Source organism: Sorex fumeus, unplaced genomic scaffold (genome assembly GCF_029834395.1).
Source record: "Sorex fumeus unplaced genomic scaffold, SorFum_2.1 ptg000033l, whole genome shotgun sequence".
Classification (NCBI taxonomy): Eukaryota; Metazoa; Chordata; class Mammalia; order Eulipotyphla; family Soricidae; genus Sorex; species Sorex fumeus.
Window position 1 is genome coordinate 29,124,703 of NW_026606090.1, and position 15,360 is coordinate 29,140,062.

The window sequence follows — 15,360 nt, forward strand, 5'->3', positions numbered from 1 at the left end:
CAAAGTCTCCCAGAATAATACAACTCTTTCACTTTTTATGTAGTTAAGATAAAACTTCCAAGAATTTTTATCAACAACCTTATATTATATATTCCCTTAGACCCATTAAGTATTTGTATTTATTTATGTATGCCAATTTTCTTAACTCCTATTCCATTTTTAATCTGTTCCACTCTATGCAGAGGGCAAGCTAACTAGTGACCATTTTAATAATATTTTCATCCAAACTATTCTCTATTTATTTGCTGTGTCCTTTTTTCTAGAATTTTCAAGTAAGGAAAAAAACTGTGTGGTACTAAAAACAGTCTTATACAGAGCAGGTGCTTTTGAAGACATTTTAGATATTCTGAGCTTAATTTCCAGTGAACCTTATTAATCTGTGGAAACCTGAAAAAAAAATTGGTTCTAAAAACTTAGTAACACTCATGAAACTATTAAGATCAATAAACATCTCACCTGATGAATAAGATTAATAAAACATTTGCAAGTCATTATTATAGAAGCAATAGGTTATTTTCTGAGAATAATTTCTCGTTATATTTGCTCTAAACTCTTTATAAGTATTTAATGTATACTAATTTGCTTTATATTTCTGTTTTTTTAGAGATGTCATATAAGTAAGTATAAAAATTACTCCTTTTACTTTTTAATGGATATGATAAATTAGATCTATAAATCTAAATTTTAAAAAATAAGTTTCATTTAATATTGGTTTAAGTATTTCCATAGTTAATAATGTTAGGTGATATTAAGTATTCAGTACCTACAGATTATTTTGTATGAGTCATAGACTAGAGTTGGTATTATGTGTCTCATATTTAAAGGCATAATTTTAATATTCATACTCTTCTGTCATGTAAAATAAAATATACTTTAAATTTCTGAATTAAATTTTAATAAATATTATTTAAAAGTCATATACCTTCAAATATCTTATTTTAAAATATTATCCTGAAACATCATGACCAAATTTTACCTTATGATCTTGCAATGTTATTCTAATAAATTAAATATATTGTTCTATATTAGCTTGATTATTTTATTAAACATGACGTAGAAACATTTCAAATAGTCACAAATGATTAAAATGTGATATGTCCATGATGTTAATCAACTGTAAAAAGAAATGAAGTAACTAATACATGCTCTACTATGAATGAAGCTGAAAAGGAGAACAAAAACCAGCCGTACAAAGGGCCATAGAGTGTATGATTCTTTTCATATGAAATGCTTATAAAAATGAAATCACCTAAATAGGACAGAAAGTAGATGAGGGTATAGTTGTCTGGGGATGAACATGAAAAATGACTGTTACCTGGTATTAAGGATCTTTATGGAATATTGGAAATATTCAGAAACTGACTTGTTGGCAATGATTGGTCAAATCTGCAAGGTTGACTTTTTTAAAGCATTGAAATATGCTTTAAAACAAATACAAAAAAAGTACTTTTTAAAACAAGTACAAAAAGTATATACAAATCAGTGATGCTGTCAAAAATGAAAAAATAGCATGCAAGACCTGGCTTACTTTGTTTTTATCAACAGACCCATCAGAGGTTCCCAGATCCAGGTGATCTAGCTCCAGAGCCTCACTGAGTATGATGACCAAGATAGGTGGGTAGATAGATAATGAAAGTAACCAAATGGTTGACATCAAACTTAAAGGCTTCTGAGAAGTGAAATAAAAATTATTATGTTTTAAAATGTCTTATTGAATTGAAAAATATGTGTACTCTACATATCTGACAAGAGTTAATATCCAGGATACATAAGGAAAACCCTCTAAATCAACAACATTAAACTACAACCCCATTAAAAAATGCGGGACAGACCCGAATAGATATTTTCCCAAAGAAGATACATAGCCAACAGGCACTGTTTTTTTAAAAATGCACTTTATTACTTATTACCAGCAAGTCAAGAGCAGCAATGAGATCTCATTTCACATCAGTGAGAATAACCCCATACCAAAAGGGCCAGATATAGGGATTGGTGACTGTGTGAAAAATTAGGAACCCTTGTATTCATTTAGTGGGAATATAAATTGTTATAGTCTCTATCATTAAGAGCCCTCAAAATATAAATATGGATCTACCCTAATGAAATAACAATTTCACTCCTGGGTATCTATCCCAGAATACAAAAAATAGAAAACCATAAATTAAAAAATTCACATGTATATCTATATTCATTTGGTGTTTGTAGCACTGTACAGTCATCAAAATCTGAGAACAACCCAAGTACCCAAAGACAGATGAAGAAATGAAATTACTACTCAGTCTTGGAAGGATACAAAAACAATTCCCAGAAAATAGACAGAATCTGGAAACCACTCAAGTACCCAAGAACAGATGATTGAATAAAGAGAACTGTGGTTTATCTACACATTGGAATATGATGCAGCTGTTAGAAAGAATGAAGTCCTAAAATTTGCCTATAAATGGATTGACATGGAGAGTATCATGTTGAGTAAAATGAGTCAGAAGGAGAGGGACAGTTTTAGAATTACTGCATTCATTTGTGGCATATAATTATATATAGTATGAGACTAATATCCAAAGTGAGGGTAAACAGGTTGCCACAAGAGTGTGTGAGGTGAAGGGCACAGGTAAAGGGATAAACCTGATAACTTTTCATTATCTATATTGCAAACCTTAAGGCCCAAAAGGAAAGAGAGGGAAAGAGAGATGGGGGTGGAGAGAGAGGGAGAGAGAGAGAGAGAGAGAGAGAGAGAGAGAGAGAGAGAGAGAGAGATGCTTTTTCATAGTAATGGGCGGCAAAAGGGAAACTGAAATGGGGAAAAATAAATAAAAAATACTACTAAATCATAAGTAAAAAGTTAACTCTTGCCTTTTGTAAAAAAAAATATATATATGTATATATATATATAACTCTAGGGGGTCATATTAAGTCAAATAAGTCAGAAGGAGAATGACAGACACAGATGATCTCTTATTTGGGATATATAAGCCAAACAGACAAGAAAACAAAGTTAAAACAAAAATAAACCCTCAGTTTCACCATGCAACAGAGGTAAAGAGTTGGAGTTGGATAGGCTGAGGTAGAGTGATGATGTCGCTTTGGTGGAGAGCAACACATGCTAGTGCTGTCCGTCTAAAGCATATAAGGTCTGTAAGTCAACATGACCTCAATAAAAATTATTGCGTCATTATTATTTGTTATTAATTGTTATTACTCATTCATTATTAATTGTTAAATATTAACAATGAAGAGAAAGGTATTCGATACAATTATCTTGGAAATGAGTTGTGTTTTTTAACAAGTGCTTAGTACTGGTAAAATAGTAAATGATAAGGTATGTTATTATAATAAACCCAGATACTTACTTGTGCTTTTGGTATTTTATTATTCAGGTCTCTTTATCCTGCCTGGGGAAAAAAATGTTTAATTAAACAATTTCCTACAAGAGTTGAGATAATGTAAGTAACATCAAAGATTATTCAAATCTACACATTATTGCATTAGAGATGATGCCAGCTTAGAATTTTGCAGTTAACTACAAAAATGAATTGCTTCTTAGTTTTATTTTAGAAATTCAAAATATTAAATACTAGGGGAGAAACTGCTTGTTAGTTTTAAAATGCACTTTGCCGGCCTTCCATAATCACCATGTCCCAGTGGCATTCTAAATGCTTTACATATATCAGTTCACCCAGTTCTCACAGACACTAGAATAACTACATGCTAATTAATTGCCTTTTTCCAGATGAGGTAATCATATGCAGAGAGATTAAAGTGTTTGCTCTGTTTCAGGCAGCTGGCAAATAGTGGGGCTTGGATTCAAACCCAGACATCAACTTTCAAAGTCCAGCCGTGTTCTTAAGCATCTCAGAGCCATCTCACTTAATAAATTTGTGTGTATATTTATTAATATTTGAGTGTTGTTATAAAGGCGAAATCTGCTATAAATATTCAAATCAATGTGTATCGCCTTGCCAATTCAGTTTTTAATGATCATGAAATAGCTATTTAATTTGCTTAAATAAACCAGAAAACTGTATAAAGGTGTAAAAATAAAAAATATTAGTCCTAAAGGAGATTTTAATTATTTATTTATTTATTTAATGTGAGGGGGTCACACCTGCCGGTGCTCAGGCTTACTCCTGGCTCTGCACTCAGGATTCACTCCTGGCAGGCTCAAGACCATATGGGATGCTGGGAATCTTTCAAAGTTTGGCCGCATGCAAGGCGAGTGCCAACCTGCTATACTATTTCTTTGGCCCCTAGAGGAGATTAAATTAAGGAAAAAAATAGTTACTTAAGTGAACTATCTTCTACAAAAAGAGAGAATTCTCACACACACACACATATACACACACACATACACACACGTACATACACACAATCTAGTTAAGAAATTTTAATACCAAGAGTTAATGTAGGGATGCACAAAGAAATAGGTAACTGAAGAGGTATTTTAAAAGACATTTTTAGGGGCTGGAGCAATAGCACAGCAGGTAGGGAGTTTGCCTTGCACGTGGCTTACCCGGGTTTGATTCCCAGCATCCCATATGGTCCCCTGAGCACTGCAGAAAAAGAGACATTTTTATTTATCTGTGATAAATCATGTTTTTGTAAGACAGAATAGCCATCCACAGTTTCACGCCATTTGTATTGAGGTAGCAAGATTACCAATAGTGTTAATGATAGTTTCATGTCTACATTGTCCCAAACCACTGCCATGAACACAGTGCTTTTTTCCCTCCTCCAGTGTCCAAAGACCCCTCCCATTAACCTCCCCACCAGCCACCTCTCCACCCCGTCCCCAACTCACCAGGTAAACTTTATTCTGCAGAAAACTCTCCCATCAATTCTGTTGCCTTTGGCCACTTGTTCTCTTACTATGTATCTTTATTCCCCTATAGATTCTGCTTTTGTCTATTTTTGGCTTTGGTTTGGAATCACGTGAACATGTCAGTGCTCAGCAACTACTCAGGGATCATTCCTGGTGGTGCTCTGGGACCATAAGGATGCTAGGTCAAACCCCAGTTGACCACATGCAAAGCAAGCACCTCACCTTACTATCTTTCCAGCCCAGTTTCTGATGTGTGATTTTTTTAAAAAAATGTAGATCACAAAATTCTTTTATTTATTGCTTAATCCCCAATTTTTGAGTTTTCCCCCTATTTTTGTGACTAATTCCCATTTTCATAGCATCATGGTCTGAGACAACAGTCGGTACAATTTCTGTCTTTGAGATTTTATCAAAATCTATTTTGTGATCCACGATGTGGTCTATCTTGGAGAAAAACAGACATTTGAAGTGATATTTATGAAAATGGTTCTGTATTGTTAGGTTTATATAAGAGTAAAATGGAAATTTTGCTTGATCTTTTATGTTGATTTTCCAGAAACAAATTCACCAGAAACACAAATCACAGTAAGATTACCTGAAAACAACAGCACACAGTGTTTTTATAGAAATTCATATGAGTTGTTTACCCAATGCTGCAGTAAATAGACTTCTTATTCTACTGCATTGAGTTACTGTCTTGCAACTCAACTCCTCACTCTTCTTATATTAGTGAGATTCTTTCAAAAACCTCCATGTCCACATGAACTTGAAACCACTAAGCTACTTCCTATATGAAAAGAATTATACTCATCTTCACATATAATCCCAAACATGAAATATGAAAGATAAAAAGAAGAAAGCAATAAAGAATTCAACATGGTAGTTATATACCTTAAATAGCATTAGTTACAAACTAATGCCATGAGATATATATGTTTCAATTTCAGAACTACTGAAGATAATAACTACAGAAGTATTTTTTATGAGTCATCTTATAACTATATAAAATGTCAAAGCCAAATAAATTTGAAAGTATCCAAACCAAATGTCCTTAAGTCATCAGTCATCCATACTTCTTAGGAGTGTTCCAGTACACTTAGAATGCACACACACACACACACACACACACACACACACACACGCACACACACACATGAATGCACACACATGTGTGTATGTATATATACACATATATACCACCTACTACGGTAATGCTAGTATCCTAGTATTTCTAAGGATTCTCAGAACAAAGCACAGTGAGAATTTGGAGAAGTGAAATTTGTCCTTTCAATTACTGCTTTTACTTAATGTTGGAGCTGGAGTGATAGCACAGCCGGTCGGTTTGCCTAGCATGCAGCTGACCTGGGTTTTATTCCTCAGTCCCTCTCCGAGAGCCCGGCAAGCTACCGAGAGTATCCCACTCATATGGCAGAGCCTGACAAGCTTCCCATGGCATATTTAATATGCCAAAAACAGTAACAACAAGTCTCACAATGGAAGATGTTACTGGTGCCCGCTCGAGCAAAATAGATGAACAATGGGAGGACAGTGCTGCAGTGCTACTTAATTGTTGAGTGCTACTCACTGTCACTGCATTCCTCTTTCCCTACTATTTACCCATTTTAGACATTATCCATTCCCTCGCTGCATTATTCACATTAAAACCAACAGAAGGATATTTATTCCATGTACAATATTTAACCAAAATTTTAATGACAAATGAGGATAATTAAGATATAGAATGGTAAAAAAAAAACCCAACTTTGAATTTATGGCAGGAATATTGTTCAAAAAAGTTAGTCTCTAAGTCTGGCCATAGAAAAGGTGTTACATGCAAATATGTTTTTACTTAGACTTGCTTCCACTATGGTATAAGAAATTTATTTCCCAGCACCAAAGTTTTAAAACATGGTTTCCTTTAAACTGTCAAAGATCAAATTCTTAGTCTTTTCTCCATCCAAAGAAGCAAGCTCAGGCATGGAAAAATAGTACAGAGTGTAGGACACTTGCCTTGCAGTGTCACCTATCTGCTGTCCCAGGTTTGATCCCTGGCATCTCATATGGTCCCCTAACCCCACCAGGAGTGATCCTTAGCGCAGAGCCAGAAGCAAACCCTGAGCTCTGCCAGGGGTGCCCACAAAACCAAACAAAAATAGAAACAAACTCATATTCTAATATTAAAATTTATTCTTCCTTCTTCCAAACAAAGGAGATAACATGAATTATTTTTATTTACAAGTATACAAAATATTTGTTAATTCTGGAACAACTCTACATACAATAACACACACACAGTATCCAAGAGTGGAAAAATCCTTTCTTCTAGAGGAAATAAAGATACGATTTGAGGAAAAAATAGAAACTGACAGTCAGTTGCAAACTATAAAGCCTTACCCAATCTCCTGTACCTCTGACTCTCGGGGCACACTGTTGTCATGAAGATTATAAGAGACAATATATGATGAATGATGTTCCTAATGGATTCAAACAACAAACATTAGTTGTTCCTTGTTTCTTCTGCAAGAAAATGAGAAGCCCCAAAATGTTCATAATGCCTTCTCTCCATTAATCTTTTTGCCAGGGCTGTAATGATTGATATTCAATTGATAACATCTAAAGAAGTGTCTTCTGGATTTTGGATAAAACGTATTGAATTCATAGCACATTTGTAATATTTTCAAAGTGATCTTTGCTTTCTTCTTTATTTTCATGTTTTTTTAAAATAAAATTATTCCACAGTCAAGCTATTTACAAAACAATATCAGTATCTCTAAATAATTATAGCTTTTGAAAGTCCTGTGCTTTATTTCATATGCCTTGAGAAATTACAGCAGTTCAGGGCTCATGTGCAGCATGAACCAGTCCTGGGTTCAATCGCAGTACCACATGGTCCCCTGAGCATATTTACTTGCAACCCTGGCTGCTGTCTCGGTGGTTCCCCCAAGAACCTTGATCTTTGTGGGCCACTGGGGTAGGCCAGGCAAATTTCTGACCTCAGTAGCACCATAGTCTCAGGACTATCTGTTGAGCAGATCTGATAGGCCAAAATTGCTGGCAGAACTCCTGTCCTTCTGAGTACTGCTAGGGAGGCCAAAAACATAAATGGAAAGGGAAATGAGAATAGTACTCTTAATTTTATAGAAGAACAACAATGTCAAAAATATCCCTGTTAATTACAAGTAGGACTAAATACAAATTTTATAATTGTGATTCGTGGTCAGTAAACTAGAACCTATTTGTGGTATTCCTTTACGCCAGGTTACTAAATCCCATCTGCCAGTTATGCGTTGATGAATTCTTCTGAAACTTTTGCAGGAAAGATACTGACATCTCATCCCCTCTAAGGCAAGGCAGTGGAGCTGAAAAGCTGATTGGCTTCATTCTGGGCCATGCTTTTGCCAATGAAGTTGCTGTAGAGGACGCTTTTGTGGACTTTAAGAAAACTTCAATTCATCTGGGCCAGAAATTATGATCTAAATATGCCAGCTAAAATGGTCCAAAAATTCCAGAAAATTCAGTCAATAGAAAACAAACACAAAGAGTTCACGGATGTTTAACATCAAATAGAAGGATAGTGGATACTAAGATCTTTTGTTGAACTTACAATTCTGTTCAAATTTTTAATAAGAGACGGATTATATAGCTGATTTTAGATTTACATAAATGAGCACTTAGAAAAATTATAGAAGTAGTAAAAACTATAAAAATAATATATCTTGTTGAGAAGAGAGAGAGCACAGCCATGGAGTGTTGCCTTGCATGTAGCTTGATCCCAAGCACCATTTATGGTTCCTCAAGTCCCAACAGAAGTTATCCCTGAATACAGAGCCAAGACTGAGGCAAATGTGATAATAACTACACCACGGAAACATACAGAGCCAGGAGTAAGCTGTCAGTATAGTCAGGAGTGACACAAAAACCAAAATAATAATAATAACAACAATACTTTTCTTCAATATGCATTATTGAAAGAAAGGTCAAGTGTTGTATGATACTTTCATGGAAGTGTTCCATGTATACAAAATGGAAGAGAGAATTTCACAATGTATTAAATTTTACCTTGTGTCGATATTTTTAAATGAAATAAAAATTTATCAGAGTGAACTGCTGTAAGTACTGACATTATTGCACCGTAAACTAAATATAATTTCTCATGCTGGAAGCAAATATCAATAGCAAGCTGGAAATATATAAATATAACTTACTGATTCTCAGAAATAATATAATTAAGATAGAGCGATTTTAGAACTAAAAACTAGAACTTAGATTTATGCTACATAATTCTCATAATTAGCATCAATTCAGGAATGAACTAAAATTTGTATCTGAATTTACACACTCAGTATCTTCTAGAAGTTAAAAGCTCCTGGAATTTCATTTACTAATGCAAGAAAACTTTATTGGCAGAAAAAATACTTAAGATGCTCTGGTTTGTCTTCTGTATAAAATAAGAAAGAACTCCACGCTTAAGTTAAAACAGTGAGCAAATATTAGAAGCTTCAAATTCTTTAGGAAAGAGTTATTCATGATCAAAATGGAAGAGAGGTGTCAAGATAAATTGATCATTGGAAACAGGAAACTCCAAGGTAGCTGTGCTCGTTGTCAACATCCCCTTTAAATCAAATGCCTTATTTTAACATAGTTTACTCATGTTCTGTAAAAAATACAAAAAAACAAAATACATTTCTTTTATTTTTAAATTATTAATGTATTGATAGCACAGCGGGTAGGGCATTCGCCTTACAAGCGGCCAACATGGCCAACCCGAGTTCGATTCCTCTGCCCCTCTCGGAGAGCCCGGCAAGCTACCGAGAGTATTCGATATGCCAGACACAGTAACAACAAAGTCTCCAATGGAGACGTTACTGGGCCCGCTCGAGCAAATCGACGATCAACGGGATACCTTACCTTACCTTAACATTAATTTACAAGTACATAGAACACCACAAAGGGGGGCAGAGAGATAAGATAGCATGTCAGGCTCTTGCCTTGCATGCAACTAACCCAGTTTCCATCCTCACGGGGTCCCCAGAGCCACTGGAGTGATCCCTGAGTACGGAGCCAGGAGTAAGCCTTAAGCACCGCTGTTTGTTCCCAAAAATCAGAAATAGGTTTTTAGAAAAAGAACATCACAAAGGTGCCAATTAACACCCCACCACAACCATAAATCCTTCCTGTGCACGCTCTGCTCTTATCCTCAGTTCTGCTGTCAGTTTACAGTTTTGTTTTCACAGGATATGATCTTACTTTGTTTCTTTATATCTATGAGAATTATCCAGTATTTGTCTTTTCCCTTCTAACTTACCTCACTTATCATGATCTTGATCAGCTGTATCCATGTTGTAGTAAAAAGCAAGATTTCATCTTTCCTTATAACTGAGAATTATTCAATCACATGTATTTAGTATAATTTCCTTTTTTCTTTTATTATAACTTGTCTTTTATTTTTTTTGTTTGGAGGCCACACCCAGGGGTACCCAGGCCTTTGTCCTAGATCTATGTTCAAGCATCAATCCTGGCAGTGCTTGGAGGACCAGGTATGGTGCCTCTGATCAAACATAAGTTTGCCACATGCAAGGCACATGGCCTACCCTCCATACCATCTTTCTGGCCCTCTAGCATAATTTCCTTAGTCTCTCAATTGTTGTTGAGTACTTGGATTATTTCCAATTATTGGCTGTTGCAAATACTGCTACAATGTACAGAAGTGTGTATAATGACTTTTCCAAATTCCATGGTTTTATATCCTTAGTATTGAAACCAAGGAGTAGCACTGTAGTACTGTCCTCCCATTGTTCATCGATTTGCTCAAGCAGGCCCAGTAACGTCTCCATTGTGAGACTTGTTGTTACTGTGTTTGGCATAATGATTACGTCACAAGCAGCTTGCCAGGCTTTGCTGTGCAGGTGAGATACTCTCGGTAGATTGTCGGGCTCTCCAAGAGGGGCGGAGGAATTGAACCCGGGTCAGCCCAGTGGGCTGCGTGCAAGGCAGACGCCCTACCTGCTGTGCTATCACTCCAAAGAGTAGAAGATCTAAATCATATGGTAGTTCTATTTTTATTTTTTTGAAAAATCTTGATACTGTTCTCCACAGCGGCTAAACCAACTTATATTCCCAACAGCAACTGAGATTTTGCCTCTATCCATATCCCTGCTAGAACTTCTTGTATCTGGTCTTTTGATATAAGCTGTGGTAAGATGCTATATCACTGTTGATCTTGTTTTGAATTCTCCTAATAATCATTGATACAAAGCCAGAGTAATAGTACAGTAATACTACTTGCCTCTAGTGTGGTTGACCCAGATTTGAATTCGGCAACCCATATGGTCCCCTGAGCCCCGCTGAAGTAGTCCTTGAGTGCAGAGCCAAGAGTAAGCCCTGAGTACCACCAGGTGTAGCCAAAAATCAAAATGAAAAAGAAGAATTTGTCCATGTGCTTCAGGCCCAATTGCATTTCTCTTGAAGAAGGCTCTATTCCCAGTTTTTACAAATTTTTTTTTGTGTTTTTTGCTTTTTGGGTCACACCCAGCCAATGCTCAGGGGTTACTCCTGGCTCTGCACTCAGGAATCACTCCTGGCAGTGCTTAGGGGACCATATGGGATGCTGGGAATCGAACCCGGGTCGGCTGCGTGCAAGGCAAATGCCCTACCCGCTGTGCCACTGCTCCAGCCCCCACAAATTTTTTGTTGTAGTGTTTTGTGAGTGCAGTATTTATCTTAAATATTATTAACCCTTTGTCAGAGCTTGGTATGTGGATATTTTTTCTCATTCAGTAGGATGTCTTTGTTTTGGTGATAGATTCTTTCAGTGTGTAGAAGCTTTTCAGATTAATCATCTGTTTCTTCTTGTTTTCCTTGCCAATGGATCAGAATCACAGAAGACACCATTAAAGCCAATATCACAGAGTGTTTGGCCTATGAAATTTCTGAACTGGGGTCTAACATATAAATCTTAAATTCATTTTGAATTAACTTTTATGCATGGTGTGAGAAAATTCCAAGCACTGGCATAATGTTAATCAGCTTTCCTAAGTCCATTTATAGAATGTTTCCAGCTCTTTTATCATAAATATTCGTTGTTGCTTTTGCAGAGGAAATTATTATCTTTTAAAATTTTTGTTGATTCACTGTGAGATAGTTACAAGCTTTCATGTTTGGGTTACAATCACACAATGATCAAACACCCGTCCCTCCAGCAGTGCACATTCCCTACCACCAATATCCCCATACCCCCCTTATTTTTAATGTAGTATAGGTAACATGGTTATAATAACATTAACTGTCATGGTATTCTCATTCCTGACGCCCCATTCCCTCTCAATGGAACGACCATCTCCGAATGCAACAGCTATGTCTACCTAGGTCGAGAGGTCAACATGACAAATGACCTGGCACCCGAGCTGCGCAGGAGGAAGAGAGCGGCTTGGAACGCCTTCAAGAACGTCGAAGAAATAGCTAAGAGGACGAAGAACCTCCGGCTCCGGGCACATCTCTTTGATTCCACTGTTCTTCCTGCATTAACATATGCCTCAGAGACCTGGGCCCTACGCAAACAAGATGAGAATGCCATTCAGGTCTCCCAAAGAAGAATAGAAAGAGCTATGCTTGGAATATCACGTTTCACTCAAATGAGAGAAGGAATCCGGAGTTCTGACATCCGTCGACGATCAAGGATCAGGGACGCTGTCTCATTTGCCAAGGTGTCGAAAATCAGATGGGCTGGTCACGTAATGAGATTTAGAGACGACCGCTGGACTAGAGCTGTTACCGACTGGATTCCACGGGATGTCAAAAGACCGCGTGGCCGCCCACCTACCAGATGGTCAGACTTCTTCGTCAAGATCATGAACGATCGGTTTGAGGCCCTTCATGTTCCCGGAGCGAACAGATGCCATTGGGCTACACTAGCACGCGACAGGGACAAATGGAGACGTTACTGGCGCCCGCTCGAGCAAATCGACGACTAACGGGAAGTTAAGTGATTAAGTGATTAAGTCATGGTATTGCTGTAAATATTGCTGCACCTTCACCACCAAATTGCTCAACCCCCTCACCCCTTTACTTTAGTCACTCTTAGTCTACTTCTTCCTTCTGTATTGTCTCTTGGAGTGTTTTCTTTGTTGCTCGTTTTCTACGTTGCGAGCTATATTATTTAATTGAGTGTTTTCTTGTGTCCCGGTATATTATATTGTTATGATCTTCTCTCCCAAGCCCCACTTTTGCTGTTCTGATAGATTGTGTCTTTATTCCTATTTATTTCCAGAAAATCTTTTATTCCTTCTTTGATTTCCTCATTTGGTCTAAGGTTTGTTTTTTGTTGGTTTTGTAACACATCTTTTAGTCTGCAAATCTTTTGAAGTTTTCCCAGATTTCTTTTTATAGATAATTTCTATTTTCATAGCATTATCTTCTGAAGAAAAGATACTTGATATGCTTTTGCTCTGTCTGTAACTTTACTGACACTTTTTTTTCTCAGCATGTGTTCTGTCCTATTTCATGTGCGCTAGAAAAGAAAGTGTTTTCAGATCTTGAGTAAAGAGACCCCTATAAATGTTTATCAACCCCAACATTTACAATACTCATTTAAAGTTGTTGCTCCCTTCTTTATTTTTGCCTAGTTGATCTATCAGAGACTATAAAACCCAGCTCCCGGAAGAGAACAGTGCAGTCTCCTGCCCCAGTGCCTGGCTGTCCTCACCGGAGCCCGTTGGAGGGGAGCGGGTTGAGTTTTCGTCCCCGCCCCGACCAGGGCTCCGGCAGTTGAAGACCTCGAGAATCAGCCACCACAATGCTGAGACCACTCTCCGCACACATGAAGGTACCGGCAGAGGAACAAAGGCACGCAGGTCCTGGGGCTGAGATCTCCAAGCCTACTCGAATCGGGGCTGAGCATCCTCCACCCAGATCCTCCAAATTCTAGTAGCGGGGCTCTCATCTTATCATCTCATTCCTACTTTGGACAAACTGGCAGGCTACCGAATGTAACTTGCCCACACGGCAGAGTCTGGCAAACTCCCCGTGGCGTACCCAATATGCCAAATACCAGTAACAAGGATGGGTCTCATTCTCCTAACCCTGAAAGAGGCTTTAATATGGCACTTTTTAAAAAAATCTCAGGGCTAGGATGAAGGAGACGTTACTGGGGCCTGCTCAAGGCAATCGTCAAATAACAGGATGGTTGTGATTGTGATTGTGATTGATCTATCCAACAGGGAAAATGGAATCTTAAAGTCTCATAATACTACTGTGCTGCTGTTGAAATATTTCTAAAGACTTAATAACTGCTTTTTATATTTTGTTGTGACTTCATTCCATGCATATACAATAATGAGTATTTAGTCCTCTTAATGTATTGATATGTAAATAAATATATATGCCCTTTCCTGTCTCTTATTATTTTGTTTATTTTGAGAGATACTTTGGCTGTTATAATAAGTCCATACATGCCTATTTAGGTTACCATTTTCCTGATTGTTTTTCAAACATTTACTTTAAAAGTTTATGAGTAAATTTCTAACTTACTTCCTTAGTAATGAAAAGATGGATAATATATACCTCAACAAATCAAAGACTAATTAAGATAGGGCCTGATCTACCCTATATCCTCTGACTTGATATAAAAACAACAACCAGAAACCAGAAAAAATGTATTGAGCATTGGTTTTCAAGATAATGTGCATTTTCCATAAAGTACAGTGATTTCAGAGACAAAAAGCAATACAGGAAATACATATGATTGTTTCAGGTATATTTAATTGTAACAACTTCCAAGCAGAGAAGAGAAAGGAACACAACCCAGGTAAAGCTGCAACTGAGAATCTGGACATCATTTTCAGGAAAGAGTAAAGGAAAAAAAGATACTGAACACAAAGAATTAAAAGAATAAACTTATTTTGAAAGACAAAACTAGAGCTTTTAGTTTTTAAAAAAAATGAAAATCCAGCCACTGGTTGGGAGAAAATATTTCAGAGCATAAATATGGATAAACCGTTTGTATCTTTATGTGTAAAGAACTCCCAAAACTCAATAATCAGAAAACTCAACCTTATTAAAAATTGGGGTGGGGTAGGAGAGAGATATAGTCCAAGGGTTAAGGCATTTGCCTTGCATAGGGCCAACCTCTTTTCAGTCCTTGGCATCATATAAGGTTCCCTGAGAACCCTCAAGAATGATCTCTGAGTGTAGAGCCAGGTGTAAACCCTGAGTACCCTTGGGTGTGGCCCACCCTCCTAAACTAGAAAAATACTTTAATATATATGCCAAAGAAGATAGATGGGTGACAAATAAAAACATGAAAAGTTGTTCAGATTATCAAAAATCAGCAAGATTAAAATCACCACAAATAGCTAAAATTAAATAGAAGAGCTATACCAAGTGTTGGTATAATGTGGAGAAAATAGAATTTCCATATCCCACTTGTTATTATGTAAAAGGGTATAATAATTTTGGAAAATATTGTAGCTGTTATTTAAATAATAAGCATTTACTACTATGATTTTGAGTCATTTCATTGTCAGGTATTTACCCATAAGAAAATAAGA